Genomic DNA, 17947 nt, shown 5'->3' with positions numbered 1-17947 from the left:
GTCAGGAGAGAGGTGAGGAGAGACAGCTGTATCAGGAGAGACACTGAGAATAAGAGAAGGGAGAGTGTCATGAGAGTGGTGAGGAGAGACAGCCGTATCAGGAGAGACACTGAGAGTAAGAGAAGGGAGAGTGTCAGGAGAGAGGTGAGGAGAGAGAGCTGTATCAGGAGACACACTGAGAATCAGAGAAGGGAGAGTGTGATGAGAGAGGTGTGGAGAGACAGCTGTATCAGGAGAGACACTGAGAATAAGAGAAGGGAGAGTGTCAGGAGAGAGGTGAGGAGAGACAGCCGTATCAGGAGAGACACTGAGAGTAAGAGAAGGGAGAGTGTCAGGAGAGAGGTGAGGAGAGACAGCTGTATCAGGAGACACACTGAGAGTAAGAGAAGGGAGAGTGTCAAGAGAGAGGTGAGGAGAGACAGCTGTATCTGGAGAGACACCGAGAATCAGAGAAGGGAGAGTGTGAGGAGAGAGGTGAGGAGAGACACTGAGAATCAGAGAAGGAAGAGTGTGAGGAGAGAGGTGAGGAGAGACAGCTGTATCAGAAGAGACTGAGAATCAGAGAAGGGAGAGTGTCAGGAGAGAGTGAGGAGAGACAGCTGTATCAGGAGACACACTGAGAATCAGAGAAGGGAGAGTGTGATGAGAGAGGTGTGGAGAGACAGCTGTATCAGAAGAGACACTGAGAATCAGAGAAGGGAGAGTGTGATGAGAGAGGTGTGGAGAGACAGCTGTATCAGAAGAGACACTGAGAATCAGAGAAGGGAGAGTGTGATGAGAGAGGTGTGGAGAGACAGCTGTATCAGAAGAGACTGAGAATCAGAGAAGGGAGAGTGTCAGGAGAGAGTGAGGAGAGACAGCTGTATCAGGAGACACACTGAGAATCAGAGAAGGGAGAGTGTGATGAGAGAGGTGTGGAGAGACAGCTGTATCAGGAGACACTGAGAATCAGAGAAGGGAGAGTGTCAGGAGAGAGTGAGGAGAGACAGCTGTATCAGGAGACACACTGAGAATCAGAGAAGGGAGAGTGTGATGAGAGAGGTGTGGAGAGACAGCTGTATCAGAAGAGACACTGAGAATCAGAGAAGGGAGAGTGTCAGGAGAGAGTGAGGAGAGACAGATGTATCAGGAGACACACTGAAAGTAAGAGAAGGGAGAGAGGTGAGGAGAGACAGCTGTATCAGGAGAGACACTGAGAATCAGAGAAGGGAGAGTGTGAGGAGAGAGGTGAGGAGAGACAGCTGTATCAGGAGAGACACTGAGAATCAGAGAAGGGAGAGTGTCAGGAGAGAGGTGAGGAGAGACAGCTGTATCAGGAGAGACACTGAGAATCAGAGAAGGGAGAGTGTCAGGAGAGAGGTGAGGAGAGACAGCTGTATCAGAAGAGACACTGAGAATCAGAGAAGGGAGAGTGTGAGGAGAGAGGTGAGGAGCGACAGCTGTATCAGGAGAGACACTGAGAATCAGAGAAGGGAGAGTGTGAGGAGAGAGTGAGGAGAGACAGCTGTATCAGGAGACACACTGAAAGTAAGAGAAGGGAGAGTGTCAGGAGAGAGGTGAGGAGAGACAGCTGTATCTGGAGAGACACTGAGAATAAGAGAAGGGAGAGTGTGATGAGAGAGGTGTGGAGAGACAGCTGTATCAGAAGAGACACTGAGAATCAGAAAAGGGAGAGTGTGAGGAGAGAGGTGAGGAGAGACAGCTGTATCAGGAGAGACACTGAGAATCAGAGAAGGGAGAGTGTGATGAGAGAGGTGTGGAGAGACAGCTGTATCAGAAGAGACACTGAGGATCAGAAAAGGGAGAGTGTGTGGAGAGAGGTGAGGAGAGACAGCTGTATCAGAAGAGACACTGAGAATCAGAAAAGGGAGAGTGTGAGGAGAGAGGTGAGGAGAGACAGCTGTATCAGGAGAGACACTGAAAATCAGAGAAGGGAGAGTGTGATGAGAGAGGTGTGGAGAGACAGCTGTATCAGGAGAGACACTGCGAGTAAGAGAAGGGAGAGTGTCAGGAGAGAGGTGAGGAGAGACAGTGTATCAGGAGATGCACTGCAAGTAAGAGAAGGGAGAGTGTCAGGAGAGAGGTGAGGAGAGACAGCTGCATGGTAAGAGCTGCCTGGCAGAGTGAGAGATGTGCTGGGGATGGAGAGGAGGAACACAATGATGAGAGTGTCAGAGAGTCATTTTCTATTCAGCCTGAGCCACCAAATCAGGGCGCAGTGCTCATCTCATTGGAGGAGCTGCGCATTCAACAGCAAGTAATCCTGTCATAGTGAGAGAAAATTGTAAATGCTCTGTTCACAGACAGCCTGCCCATTGCAGCTAATCGGACATACATTCACTGCCACCCATGCAGCCAGCCCAGCAGCAGCTGTGCGGATACTGACCAGCACTGCTTGAAGGTCTCCAGAGCCAACCTGTTCCCAGGACCCCCCTGCACTCCACCTGGGAGCCCCCCTTCCTTCCCCTCTATCCCCCCTTCTATGGATCAGTTTCTTCTATAGGTCTCACTATGACACCAGCCTGACACCCACAGCAGCACCCACCGCACTGCCTGGCAGCTCAGTAAGTTGGCAGTGCTTTAGCAAAGGCGTGTCTCAAGTCTGCCAGCAGGGATGTGACTGAGAACAGCATCCATCAGCCCAGGACAATGCCACCTCTCGTCCTGTGACACTTCTGCCAGTCCTCGACAGACACCCACCAGTGCCCGCAGCACCCAAGACAAAATGGGAGCACAAGGCATAGAGCCCTGCCTTGTGTTATGACTCTGCCCGCTACGCTGGGGGTACCTCCAAGTTGATGCCAACTCTTCTGCTTCCAGGTAGGGTAGCACTTTTATTTCTTATTCTTTTTCTCTCTGCATACTGCCTTGTTTGCAATGCCAGAATGCCCACACCCATCATCCATTCAGCTGTGGAAGTAGCAAGTGGCAAGGCTGGCATCCAGTGCTGTGGGGGAGCAGAGGTGCTGCTGTAGCAGGCTAGCCTGGCACTGCCAGATGCTCTCCCTCTCTCTCTATCTCAGCAGCAGAGCTGCAATCCAGGGACCTTCTCCTCCACTCATCTATCATCGCTGCTCTCTCACCCAAGGCAAAAACAATTCTCTAATTGCAATCCCTCCTTAATGACAAACAGAATTTCTCAGGGCATTTAACACTTTCACCTAGAGCAAGCGCTCAGCTGGCGTGAAACGTGAGAGCGGCAGAAATGTGGGTGCCTGCATGTGCATTCTACTGAGAGCTGTTGATTTTCAAACCCAGGTGACAGCCACACTGCCTGAATGAGAGAAAGGGGGGTCATTGACTAAAAGGCGTAGGTGTTATGCCAGTCTCGTGACCCTGCGCTCGCTCCAGACACAGCAGGAAAACAGCACTGCCTTTAATACCCTTTGGTATACATTTCTTTTGACAGTAACCGATGTATTTGTATAAAAAAGCAATCCGATGCAACCGGTTATAAAAATCTGGGACGCTGTATCCACCATTGCTATGTCGACATATGTTAATCTGAGAAGTCATTGGATGACCTCCGCATTTTGTTGCGTGTGTGTGTTGATTCGACCTATCTATCTGACGGGAAATTGCATGGTGTGTGCCAGGAATGAGACGCAAGTTTGTTTGTGCTGCCAAAAATTCTGATGAGATTTTAGCAGATCGGCACAAAAACATGCCCCGGCTACGTCAATCACTGATCTTAAGGTATGTGAGACCTGTAATTAGGCAGAGCTTGTAAAGCACAAGGTGATTTTGTCAGCACGCAGTACGATCGCAGTATAATGATGTCCCCCCTTCCCCCCCCCCCCCCACACACCCTGCAACAATTGTTCCTGACTTGTTGCAGTGCTGTCTGCAGCCAGGAAATCCTATAGGAAGCGTTGTGGTCGGGGTGGGGGATCAATAACCATGTTTTCAGGATCCTGGGAGATTCCCCTAAATCTGCCCTAAGATTAGCTCTGTGCCTAAATTATAGCTACATTACAGATAGGGATTCAGAAAAGAAAGACTATATGGTGGAAGTCTGCTTCTACATAGCCCTTCTCCAGATCAAGTCAAGGCTCTCTGTCCTAAAACGTACCCCCCTTTATTAAATCAACCTATGACCGATCTCGCCATTTTTCTATACAGTGTTTAACCTATTCATCCTTCCGGACTTGCCATGACTAATCACTCTACTTTTCGCTAAGAGAGATTTAGAAAAAAAATCATTTAGTATTTTTGTTGGCATTTTCAAGGGTTGTTGTTGTAATTTTCTGATCGGTTCTCTCCATGTAAAATATTTTGTGTTTTGGTACACCAGTAAATCCCAAGTGACTATTTTACCCCCATTCTCACCTTCTCTTTTTCATTTTTGTTCTCCCCCCTTCCCTTCCTCTCTCTCCTCTCTCTGCATTTTTGTTATCTACAGCCCCTCCTTCCGCAACTCTCTGTAATCTTGTTTCCTGTAGCCTAAAATTCTAAACATTTTACCGTGGTGGCTTTAGAAGGGCAAAGTAGGTTAAGCCCATCGCACAAAGAGACTACATTTCATCTCAGCCCCTGACAGTGAGTGGGGAGTAGTAGGGCTGAGGACCAGGCAGGAGAAGACCTTGGCTTATGGAGGACCTCAAACGCATTAATGTAGAGATCGTCACCTCTGAGGGTTTTCTGATCTCCTAATTAAGGGGATGAAATGAGCTTCAAACCACGTCTACGGTCTTCCCCCATAAATGATTTATAGACTGGGATTGGATCACTTTAATATCATCACTCAAGAGCATTAGCTGATCATCTCTTTATACGTTGGGGATTATTTTATTTCCAGCCATGGTAGACACCTCGAAAGTGGGCAAATTAAAAGCGTTAAGGGATTAATCGCTCCTGTCTTTCATCATTTTTTTTTCTCCCTCTGCTACTGGCTTTGCGCTCTCCCTAGCCTTGCTGAGGCTGATTCCAGCCGAGGCAAAGGCAATGGTGTTCCTTGCGGAGAACAAGGAACGGGTTTGGGGGTTTTGGTAGGTGTTTGTCTCATAGCTGAAAGGAAAGAAAACACTGCTTGAAAGATCTACTGCCTGTAAAGTTTCAACACCAATTCCACAGATGGTATTTTTGGTGTGATGCTGATGATGTACTTTTCTGGGATTTTCCCAGTAGGGGGCTTTTTAGATTTCTTATGACCCACTAGGGCAAATTCCTGATGCCTTAGGTTCTCCATAAGTTTAGTGGATACCCTTTCTACCTTAGGCAAACTACAGTCCTGTAGTTGTCCGTGCACCAAAAATCCCAACATGCACTGTATTTCAACATTGTCATCTTTTCTAACTTTAGTTAGGATCTACCGGTAGGAGTATGAATATTGTTTACTGTTCTGCTGAGGAACTACTGACCCCATCATTTATTATTATTCACAATATACGTTTAATATTTAGACTCAGTCTATAGAAGGGTTAAGTCCGCCATGCGATAATGTTGATGCTGAGGAAGAATCGAAACAGGAGATTGTTGATTGTTGTCCGCACAAGATGTCCGCAGTGAAGACATCGTAAGATCTAATTGCCACTCAGTGCCACACAAATGCCGATATTAAGTGGCAACCATACCATGATGTGCGCATTGTCCACCAGTTTGCGCACGTGCCTAAATCTCACCGCTGGATCGTTGGATATCTGGCGACACAACATTCATGTACAGATAATGTCTGAAAATGGGTATAAGTTTTGGCTTTACAGACAAATGACAATATCATAGAATATTTTTTTCCAATGGCAATATCCTGACAGGTTGAGTCAGTAGTAGATGAACTATAATCCCTTTAGGTGCAAATGGACTACAAGATCCAACATACCCTGCATCTTGCAACTATTATTCATTGCTTAATGCTTCTTGCAGGTTGTCTCATATTAAAAGTCAGGAGCCACTGCTGTAAATGAACTACATGTTCCAGCATGCATTGCTTCGTCCAATGATTTTAGTTGCTTACAATACACCCGTCAATAAAGTCGCACAAGAGGCAGCATCACTGACTTCCTTATGGAAATACATAGTTGCCTGGTTGTCATCCTGATCCACTGGCTACAGTGGGATCTGTATCAATGAATGAGGGGGGGGGCCAGATCGGACTCTTTATCAGCATATGTCTTTCATGTTTGTTGAATCAGAAAGTATTTTTCACAGGAAGGGAACTTGGAGTTTTTTTTTACTTGGAGGTATCAGAACTGGTAGCTCTCATCTTCGTTGAAAGCTTTCCACAGACTGGCCAGGCTTTATTGGGAAACTAAAGCTTCTCTATAGCATTCACTTCATACTGTTACGCTCACTGTGTTAGCTACACCCTAGGGTCTGTTGAGAATCCTCCCCAGGGTGCACAGCTATGCTGACATGATACAGTTAAGCTCAGTCGACCACCGTTGGAGAATCGTTCAAAAAAAGTGTCCCAGTGATGGTAAAAAACAGTACTATGTAGATTGCTCCATCATGGAGGATTGGTTTGGTTGATGATCGATGCTAGTCATTCGTATAGAACAATAACATACGATCGCTGCTTTGAATCTACTCACGTGTGGCTAGTTACGCACTTTCCTGTCCTCATTTTAGTGCTTCCAATAACAGTCCGATCGGTAGACCATCATTGTGCCGTTGTCAAATTCAAACGGTCCTGTGACGTCGTTTGTGCGTCGTAAACCGTCATCGATCACTTGTTTTACAACGACGGAGATCGAGCGTGTGAACGGAGCTTCAGGCTTTTTCTATTTAGGCTTAAGGTGGCCACACACTATACAACAAAATGATCTGATTTTACATCAATTCAGTAAAAACGATTGGTTGTACTGAACAACCGAAAGCTTTTTTTTTATTCGCATGGAAAATCCAATCTGATTTCTCTCTTTTTTTTTTCCGATAAAAGTCGATGGGGAGTGGTGGATATCTCTAAATGATTTTTATGAAAATTGAATGGTGTAGGGTAGATTGCCAATTTCTTAATGTATAGACCCAAGCAATTATTTTCAGTTTTTAATACTTTTTTTTCATAATTGGGAAAAAACTGAACACAGGTGTGTACATTAGTCAGAATTTTCCAATGTCACAACCAATCAGGAAAATAGATTGTAATTCTTGAATTGCCATTTTAAAAATTGTATGGTGTGTGGACACCTTTAGGCTTAGGATTCCTATCTGTGGACTTGTAGCCTCTGTAGAACTGGAGATCTCAGTTTATGGTGCAGGATTTTCTTTCCTCATTGCCTTTCCAAGCTAGACTCAGGATGGTTGCAGCGCTGTGCGTCAGCCTTAGGTGCTCTGTTTAGGAGCCAGTATTCCCAGCATCCCCCTCTACCATTGTTTTTTTTATACTATTCACATAGCTGTATTCAGTTTATCCTAGTTTAGACTTCTAAACCCTTGAATGTGAGACTGCTGAAAAGCCAGAAATCACAGCGTACACAACAGGTCTCTCTCTATCGTGCAGCTTGGCTAGAAGATTAGATCACCTTACTTAGAATCCTCCATGATAAGGAGGGGGGACATTCAGCAATTATTATTTAGTATTTATATAGCACTGACATCCTCCACAACGCTGTACAGAATATATATAGCCTTGTCACTAACTGCCCCTCAGATGGGCTCAGAATCTCCCTACCCTAGTCATATGTCTATGTATGCATCGTGTCGTGTATGTATCGGAGTCTAGAGCCATTTTAGGGGGAATCCAATTAACTTATCTGTATGTTTTTGGGATGTGGGAGGAAACCAGAGTGCCCGGAGGAAACCGACGTAGACACAGGGAGAACATACAAACTCTGTGCAGATAGTGCCCTGGCTGGGATTCAAACCAGGGACCCAGCGCTGCAAGGCGAGAGTGCCTGGTGTCCGTTCAACTAAGGTTACTAGCTCAATGTTTCAAATCTCATTGGGTGCAGTTGTGAGTTGTGCAATTGTGAGTTTTCACTGATGGGGCAAGGGGGAGCGGCTCTCCTTTTTATTGAATACACATGTGACAATATTTTCAACTCCAACAACAGGGGACTTCAGAGCTGGTTATGGCCCTCTCGTTAAACTCCGACATTAGATGGTGGCTTGAACTGGTCGCAATGCTGGCGGTAATTGCACAAGCAATGTCCAAGCTAATGCTTGTTTTCACAGGTCCTGTTCTATCAGTAATGGGCACGTCTGGTAGAGTCAGGAGGCGCTGCTGTCCAAGGCTGTTGTTAGCCGGATAGTGTCAACAGTCCTCAGGCGTTCCGGGATAATTGACATTGACTAAAATTCTTGATGCGTTCCGAGGACACTTCGAGTCCCACGTGGCCCTGGAACTGTTACAGCCCTGGTGGGAGACTGGGGGGCAGGGAGCTTGATTTTTTTGTCTAGATATGAAGCAGATTTGTCACCCTTGACTTGTCCGGGCCACACCCACCTCTATAAATAGGGCCAAGCAGCATATGAGACGCATACATCATACAATCATAATAAACAAGAAGTGTCCTGGTTCCCCAGCTCATTGTGTCTTGACATAGTGGTCTATGTGTGTGTGTGTGTGTGTGTGTGTGAGCCTACAGGCATAAACATAGCCATCCAGGCATACTACATAGAGATATACAATCCAACAGAGTGATGGAAGTGCCAGCAGTAGACATTACTGGTGTGCACATAATAACATGTAATGCTGGTAATTACATTATAATAATGCAATAAGCATCTCAGGCTAGAGCTAGCGATATTAACTGTTCCCCATATGTGGTAGCAATTTTCAGCTTAATAATCTGGGTGAAATAGGACATACATTTTCATAATAGATTTCTATAGCTGGGGGGGCGAATGTAATTACTGTGTGAGGAGGAGTATCTATCTATCTATCTATCTATCTATCTATCTATCTATCTATCTATCTATCTATCTATATATCTACGTATCATCCTACCAATCAACTTTGTTTAAATGTTATTGTATTAATGTATTATCTGTATATCTGCCAACCTACCTGCCTACCTGATAATATATTAGCCAACATGCCAGTTTATGAGTCACCTCTGTATGTGTCTCACTCCTCTTCTATCCATCCGGTAATCTATCTATTATATGAGTATTTGTCTACATACCTTCATACATCACTTGTCCAGCTTGTCAATTCATGTAATTATCTATGTACTCTGACTTCACCTCATTCTCTATTGTATCCCATCATGAACCAATCAATCTGTTATCTCCTCAGCTGTTTACCTACTTACCTCTGTCTACCTGTCCTCCTCCTTCTCTGCCCTCTGTCTCTCTCTCCTTCTCTCCCGCGCTCTCATTCTATGCCCTCTTCATTGAAGCTCTCTCTTTCTTTCCCCATCTTTCTATCTATGCTGCCACTGTCTTATCTTTATCTCTCTCTCCACCCCTCTGTTTCTTTCTTCATGCCCTTCTTCCTCCCCCCCCCTTCTCTGTTTTTCCTATCTCTATCCCACCATTTCCTTCATTTAACCCCCACCCCCCCCCCCCCCCCCCATCTCAATCTCCTCTTCTGTTTTTCTTAGTCTACGCCCTCTCTCTTTTCTCCATCTCTTTCCCCTTCTCTTTAGCTCTTTCTCTTCCTACCTTCTCTCTATCCCTCCCTCTCTCCCCTCTTTGCTCTTACTATCCTGCCCCCATCCTCCCCTCTCTCTTTTCTCTCTCCCTTCTCTCTCCTCCTTCACTCTACCTCCTCTTATTCTACCTCTCCCTCTCTTCGACACACCCCCTCTCTCTCTCTCTTTCTCTCTCTCTACTCCCCCCTTGACCATCTCTTACCCTTGCCTTCACTCTTCCCATTACTTATTCTACCCCCCCCCCCCCAACACTTTCTTTATCACCCTTCTTATTGCTTAATCATCCCTCTCCAACTCCTTCACTCTCCCCCTTTCTTATCCTACCTCTGCCCTCCCTAACACTTTCCTGCACTCTGCTTTTCCCTTAACCTTCCCTCACCCTCCCCTTCACTCTACCCCTCTCTTATTCTACCAACACTCCCTTTTTCACTTTGCTTCTCTTTGACCATCTTCCACTCTTTTGCTCTCTTATTCTACCCCCCCCCCCCCCTCAACACACAAACACACACACACCACACAAACTCTTTTTCTCTCTGCTTCCCTCTTAACTGGGTCTCACCCTCCCCTTCACTCGCCTTCCTCTTATTTTACCTCCCCCAACACTCTTTCTCTCATGTCATTTCCCCCTTAACCATCTCTCACCATCTCCTTCACTCATCCCCTCTCTTATTCTACCTCTCACCCTCCCCAACACTCTCTTTCTTTCTTCTCCCCCCTTCACCATCCTCTTCCTCCCCTTTACTCTCCCCCTCTTTTATTCTACCTCTCACCCTCCCCAACACTCTCTTTCTTTCTTCTCCCCCCTTCACCATCTTCTTCCTCCCCTTCACTCTCCCCCTCTCTTATTCTACCTCTCCCCTCCCCAATGCCCTCTCTCCACCCTCCCCCCCCAACCCTTTTTACCTTCCCCTTCACCCCCCCCCCCCCCCCCACAGAGATGGATTAAGATCTAATGGGGCCCTAGTCAATGTAGTAGATTTTCACCCCCCCCCCCTTCCCGTGGTCCTTTTGGTAAGCTGAAGTGAAGAGAGGTCAAAGAATGTGTGCAGGTGGGCCCCTTGACCCCCCACTTGGCCCCAAGCACTTGCTTGTATTGCCTGGTGGATGACCCTGCTCTGATGCCCCTCCCCAACACTCTCTCATCATGTCCCCCCTTAAACGTCTCTCACCCTTCCCTTTACTCTCCCTCTTATTTCACCTCTCTCTCTCTCCACGCTCTCTCCCTCTCTCTCTTTCTCTCTCTCTCTTCCTCTCCCCGCTTAACCCCCACCGCTTCCCCCTCCCCTTCACTCCCCACCTCTCTTATCCAACCCCCCCCCCCCTCAACTCTCTCTCTCTCTCTCTCTCTCTCTCTCTCTCTCTCATCTTCCCCATTAACCATCTTTCACCCTCCCCTTCACTATTCCTCTTATTCTACCTCTCCCCAACACTATCTCTCTCTTCTTCCCCCTTTACCCTCTTCGCCCTCTGCTTCACTCCCCCTCTCTTATCCTGTCTCTCCCCCTTCCCCAACACTTTCTCTCTTCTTCCCCCTTAACACTCTTCAACCTCTCCTTCACTCTCTCCCTCTCTTATCCTACCTCTCCCCCCTCCCCAATTCTCTCTCTCATCTTCCCCATCAACCATCTCTCACCCTCAACTTCACTCTTCCTCTTATCCTACCTCTCCCCCCTCCCTAACACTCTATCTCTCTTCTCCTCCCATAACCCTCTTCACCCTCTCCTTCACTCTCCCCCTCTCTTATCCTGTCTCCCCCCTCCCCCCTTCCCCAACACTTTTTCTCTTCTTCCCCCTTAAAGGGACACTTAAGTCAAACAAAAAAAATGAGTTTTACTCACCCGGGGCTTCCAATAGCCCCCTGCAGCTGTCCGGTGCCCTCACCGCCTCCCTCCGATCCTCCTGGTCCCGCCGGCAGCCACTTCCTGTTTCGGTGACAGGAGCTGACAGACTGGGGACGTGAGTTATTCTTCGCGTTCCCAGACACATTAGCATCCTCTATGCTGCTATATGGTATATGATATATGCTATAGCAGCATAGATGGCGCTATTGTGGCCAGGAACGCGAAGAATCACTCGTGTCCCCAGCCTGTCAGCTCCTGTCACCGAAACAGGAAGTGGCTGCTGGCGGGGCCAGGAGGATCGGAGGGAGACGGCGAGGGTACCGGACAGCTGCAGGGGGCTATTGTAAGCCCCAGGTGAGTAAAACTCTTTTTTTTTTTGACTTAAGTGTCCCTTTAACCATCTCTCACCCTCCCCTCTACTTTTCTCCTCGTATTCTTTCTTCCCCCCTCCCCAACACACTCTCTCTCTCTCACCCTTAACCCTCTTCACCCTCCCCCTTCACTCTCTCCTCTCTCTTATTCTGTCCCTGTACTCTTTTGACGCTCTCTTTTTCTCTTTTTTTTTTTTGCCAATCTAGTCATCTATCCATCTCTGTAACCACATCACACACAGCACATACAGAAGGTCATAATAATTTATAGTCACCCGACCGCCACCATTTTGTTCCCCGTCTGTGTCCTAATGGCATTATTTTAATCACAGCCAGTCTGAGCCAAAGCTGCCACAAAGCATGAGAAAGCTGAGCCTGGTATCGGGGAAGCTCTGTGTGATCGGGGATAGGGCTGTACAGCGGGGACAGAGAATGGGCCGACTGTGGCCGGAATCTGATTATTCCTTCTGCTCATTTGTGAGGCTGAATATAATATGGAGAAAACAAAATTTAGGATGGTGATCCTGTAAGCGGGTCTGCTTAGGAGCTCGTCAGATTGGCCATCATGGACTGGCCATTAGGGGTGCATTATCCCAAATGACAGTGTTTTGTTTCTGAGTGACATAGCTAACGTCTCCGTTATCAGCTGTAGCAATGGGACCTATTTGGCAAAATCTGATTTTGTTTGTTTGTTTTTAATCTATTTATGATCAGATGTTTCCTATCATTAGACTTCCTTTTCAGTTTGTCTGTATTTTAGATACTAACAGCAGCCAATAAGGTATCATTTTTTCCACTAGAGAAGAGCCTGAATCACAAAAAGGAAAGTTAAAGAGGAACACTTTAAAAAAAGTGCTTCATTTTTACAATAATTATGTATAAATGGTTTAACCAGTGTTTGCCCATTGTAAAATCTTTCCTCTCTCTAATTTACATTCCGACATTTATCACATGGGGCTCGATTCACAAAGCGGTGCAAAGTGTTTGCACGCTGGTGAAAAGGCCCTTATCACGCCTAAACTCACTTTAGGCATGATAAGAAGAAACTCGCGCGAAGTTACCGCGCGTACGCGCGTACGCGCGTAAGTGCGCGCGCAGCTCCCATTAAGCCCTATGGGACTTTGCGCGCGCGCTCACGCGCGTACGCGCGAACGCGCGAAGAGCAGGAAAAAGCGGTGATAACTCAGTGGTGAAAAGGTCATCACGCCTAAAGTCTTTTAGGCGTGATAACTGGGTTATCACCGCTTTGTGAATCAAGCCCATGGTGACATTTTTACTGCTGGCAGGACACTGGAAGTAGCTGCTGCTTGCTTTTTTGACAGTTGGAAACAGCTGTAAACAGTTATTTCCCACAATGCAACGGGGTTCACAGACAGGAAACTGCCAGGACTATGGTCCTGACAGTTTCCTGTGGGAGGGGTTTCACTACAATATTCACCACACAGAGCCACCTGATGATCCGTTTGTGAAAAAGAATATGACAGTTTCCTGTGGGAGGGGGTTCACCACAATATTCACCACACAGAGCCACCTGATGATCCGTTTGTGAAAAGGAATAGATTTCTCATGGAAAAGGAGGTATCAGCTACTGATTGGGATGAAGTTCAATTCTTGGTCACGGTTTCTCTTTAACAGCTGATAGGTTGATGTACCTGGATGGATTACCTTATAAGGAAAAGTATTAGTTTTGGTTGCAGTTTTGAAAGTCCGTACAGTTGGAAATGACTAGTGAAGGGGTTCCTACATAGACAATTTAAAGTGGACCTGATCTCTTGCTCAGGACACAAGAAAAACAGAAATAAATGCACCCTGTTTGTTTTTAGAGAGAAGAGCTAATTCCTCCTCATCTGTAAGTAATCACCTGTATAATTTGACCTCGTCAGCCGCGTCAGCAAGGAAATTCGTCAGTCATTCGCAAACACAGCTAGTAATATGTAAAACACAGTATGTTAACCCTTTTGTCTGCTTCCATGAAAGCAGGGTGTAAGACACACTGCAGATGTATTGCAGGACTTCCGTAAGCTGTAACAAAGAAATGTTTGTTCTGTAAAGGTTATTATGCTGTTGCTTATATTTTAGAGCAGAAAGGAAGTTCTAAGTTTAGGTTCGCTTTAAAGGACACTGTAGTGAGAGGGATATGTAGGCTGCATTGTTAATTTTATCTTAAGCAATACCAGTTGCCTGGCTAGCCTGCTCATCCTCTGCCTCTAATACTTTTAGCCATAAACCCCCGAACAAGCATGCAGCAGATCAGGTGTTTCTGACTTTTTTGGTCAGATCTGACAAGATTAGCTGCATGCTGGTTTTTGGTGTTGTTCAGACACTACTGCAGCCAAATAAACCACCAGGGCTGCCAGGCAACTGGTATTGCTTAAAATGAAATTAACAATGCAGCCACCATATACCTCTCACTACAGTTGTCCTTTAAAGATGCCCATTAATTAGGGGCGTAGCAATAGGGAGTGCAGAGGTTGCGACCGCTTCGGGGCCCTTGGGCTAGAGGGGCCCACCCCTTAACCACAGTATTAGCTCTTTATTGGTCCTATATGCTGATACTATTTACTTCTATAGATGATTAGAATAGCAGTGATCACTAACACGCTGTTTCCCATGCCTTTCTTGCACCTCTGACACTGTGGTTGTCCCTGATTGGATTTGGTGCGCCGTATCAATTGTTATGTATAGAGAGCTTGGGGGGCCCCAGTGTAAAGCTTGCACTGGGGCTCACAGCTTCTTAGCTACGCCACTGCCATTAATGATCACATTTTTAGAGCAATTGACTGTCTGATCTGATGAGTGCAATCAATAGGAAACGATTGTTTGTGCCCACCAACAGAGGGGAAATAATAAACAATCTGATCAGATTAAAAAAATAGTTTTGAAATATGGATTGATCGATAGATTGTTCCTCGTCAATCAACACCAATAATGGTACCCGATCTGATCTATCGTATAGTCGATGGTTTGGGGAATTGGATTGTTAATGGCTACCTTAAAGGGGCACTACAGCGAAAAACTGTAAAATGTAAAATATGTGCAAACATATACAAATAAGAAGTACATTTTTTCCAGAGTAAAATGAGCCATCAATTACTTTTCTCCTATGTTGCTGTCACTTACAGTAGGCAGTAGAAATTTGACAGAAGTGACAGGTTTTGGACTAGTCCATCTCTTCATAGGGGATTCTCAGTAAGGCTTTTATTCTTTATAAAGATATTCCCTAAAAAGGATTTAAACAATGATGCTGGCCAGCTTCCTGGCACGCTACACAGTTTTTTGGCAGTTGGTCAGAGCAACTGTCATTCACTAAGTGCTTTTGAAAATAAATATATCCCTGAGAAAACCCTATAAAGAGATGGACTAGTCCAAAACCTGTCACTTCTGTCAGATTTCTACTACCTACTGTAAGTGACAGCAACATAGGAGAAAAGTAATTGATGGCTCATTTTACTCTGGAAAAAATTCACTTCTTCTTTGTATATGTTTGCACATATTTTAAATTTTACAGTTTTTGCTGTAGTGCCCCTTTAACAGTGCTGTACCTGTCATCTGTTGAAGCAAGGAGCCTATGTGTCAGGAATGCCCACTGGGTAGAGTACAGAGGACTATTGGGTAGATCCCACACTACCCACCTGAGTGAGGTATGCATTGTATGCTGTCTCCTTGACTTGTATGAGCTCAGTGCAATATGCTGTACTGAAGTGTCACACAGCAGTGTAGAGGATTATGAGTTTGCCAGGTGGGGGAGACATACATTTAGAAGCATTAGTTGCTACTGCTGATTACAATGTTGCCAGACATGGAGAATGACATTCTAACCATGCGTTTGTGACTGTTCTGTTTGGTTTACTGAGGGAGACTCTATGATATTCATTAAATTGACTGATGGCATCTGATTATCACTGATGGACTGCCACTGTGCATGTACTGCAGTTGTGGCGTGTGGTAATCACTGATGGACTGCTGCTGTGCATGTACTGCAGTTGTGGCTTGTGGTAATCACTGATGGACTGCTGCTGTGCATGTGCTGCAGTTGTGGCTTGTGGTAATCACTGATGGACTGCTGCTGTGCATGTGCTGCAGTTGTGGCGTGTGGTAATCACTGATGGACTGCCACTGTGTGTGTGCTACAGTTGTGGTGTGTGGTAATCACTGATGGACTGCCCCTGTGCATGTTCTGCAGTTGTGGCTTGTGGTAATCACTGATGGACTGCCACTGTGCATGTGCTGCAGTTGTGGCGTGGGGGAATCACTGATGGACTGCCGCTGTGCATGTACTGCAGGTGTGGCATGTGGTAATCACTGATGGACTGCCCCTGTGCATGTGCTGCAGTTGTGGCTTGTGGTAATCACTGATGGACTGCCCCTGTGCATGTTCTGCAGTTGTGGCTTGTGGTAATCACTGATGGACTGCCACTGTGCATGTACTGCAGTTGTGGCGTGTAGTAATCACTGATGGACTGCCCCTCTGTATGTGCTGCAGTTGTGGCGTGTGGTAATCACTGATGGACTGCTGCTGTCCATGTGCTGCAGTTGTGGCTTGTGGGAATCACTGATGACTGCCCCTGTGCATGTGTTGCAGTTGTGGCTTGTGGTAATCACTGATGGACTGCTGCTGTGCATGTGCTGCAGTTGTGGCGTGTGGGAATCACTGATGGACTGCCGCTGTGCATGTACTGCAGGTGTGGCATGTGGTAATCACTGATGGACTGCCCCTGTGCATGTTCTGCAGTTGTGGCTTGTGGTAATCACTGATGGACTGCCACTGTGCATGTACTGCAGTTGTGGCGTGTGGTAATTACTGATGGGCTGCTGCTGTGCATGTGCTGCAGTTGTGGCGTGTGGTAATCACTGATGGACTGCCGCTGTGATTGTTCTGCAGTTGTGGCTTGTGGTAATCACTGATGGACTGCCACTGTGCATGTACTGCAGTTGTGGCTTGTGGTAATCACTGATGGACTGCCACTGTGCATGTACTGCAGTTGTGGCGTGTAGTAATCACTGATGGACTGCCCCTCTGTATGTGCTGCAGTTGTGGCGTGTGGTAATCACTGATGGACTGCTGCTGTCCATGTGCTGCAGTTGTGGCTTGTGGGAATCACTGATGACTGCCCCTGTGCATGTGTTGCAGTTGTGGCTTGTGGTAATCACTGATGGACTGCTGCTGTGCATGTGCTGCAGTTGTGGCGTGTGGGAATCACTGATGGACTGCCGCTGTGCATGTACTGCAGGTGTGGCATGTGGTAATCACTGATGGACTGCCCCTGTGCATGTTCTGCAGTTGTGGCTTGTGGTAATCACTGATGGACTGCCCCTGTGCATGTTCTGCAGTTGTGGCTTGTGGTAATCACTGATGGACTGCCACTGTGCATGTACTGCAGTTGTGGCGTGTAGTAATCACTGATGGACTGCCCCTCTGTATGTGCTGCAGTTGTGGCGTGTGGTAATCACTGATGGACTGCTGCTGTCCATGTGCTGCAGTTGTGGCTTGTGGGAATCACTGATGACTGCCCCTGTGCATGTGTTGCAGTTGTGGCTTGTGGTAATCACTGATGGACTGCTGCTGTGCATGTGCTGCAGTTGTGGCGTGTGGGAATCACTGATGGACTGCCGCTGTGCATGTACTGCAGGTGTGGCATGTGGTAATCACTGATGGACTGCCCCTGTGCATGTTCTGCAGTTGTGGCTTGTGGTAATCACTGATGGACTGCCACTGTGCATGTACTGCAGTTGTGGCGTGTGGTAATTACTGATGGACTGCCGCTGTGCATGTGCTGCAGTTGTGGCGTGTGGTAATCACTGATGGACTGCAGCTGTGCATGTGCTGCAGGTGTTGCTTGTGGTAATCACTGATGATCTGCTGCCTGCTTATTCACCACAGGCCGATTCCAGATCGATTTCAGCATGAACTCTCTTGGGAATTGGCCTTGTGACGCCGTATTTGGTGTATTGGAAGTGGGCATGTGCGTGACGTCACACACACACGCCCACGTATATGCGGGCAACTAAGGACGAAGATCGAAGCCAGCGGCGGACACCGACAGGTAAAGTATATTACACAGGGCACTGGGAGGGGCACATTTTACACGTGGGGGGGGGCGCTGGGGGTTCCACCACGGTTATCCCTCAGCCCCATATCGCACGCTGCTACCACTGTGCCCTCAATCGATCCTGTCAGCCCTACATCTTGCAGCATGTC

The 17947-nt window shown here is 46.8% G+C and overlaps 1 protein-coding gene across 1 annotated transcript in view; it reads left to right on the top strand.

The window, feature by feature from the left end:
- The first annotated feature begins 2257 nt into the window (after nucleotides 1-2257).
- Nucleotides 2258-17947, top strand: part of CHRM2 (cholinergic receptor muscarinic 2) — a 365548-nt gene continuing 349858 nt past the window's right edge. Inside the window, exon 1 of the mRNA XM_068277883.1 lies at nucleotides 2258-2820. The gene's annotated coding sequence lies outside the window, so the exon portion shown is untranslated. The remainder of the gene's footprint in view (nucleotides 2821-17947) is intronic.

This window comes from Hyperolius riggenbachi, chromosome 3 (assembly GCF_040937935.1).
Source record: "Hyperolius riggenbachi isolate aHypRig1 chromosome 3, aHypRig1.pri, whole genome shotgun sequence".
NCBI lineage: Eukaryota > Metazoa > Chordata > Amphibia > Anura > Hyperoliidae > Hyperolius > Hyperolius riggenbachi.
This window is presented reverse-complemented; position numbering and strand designations above follow the sequence as displayed.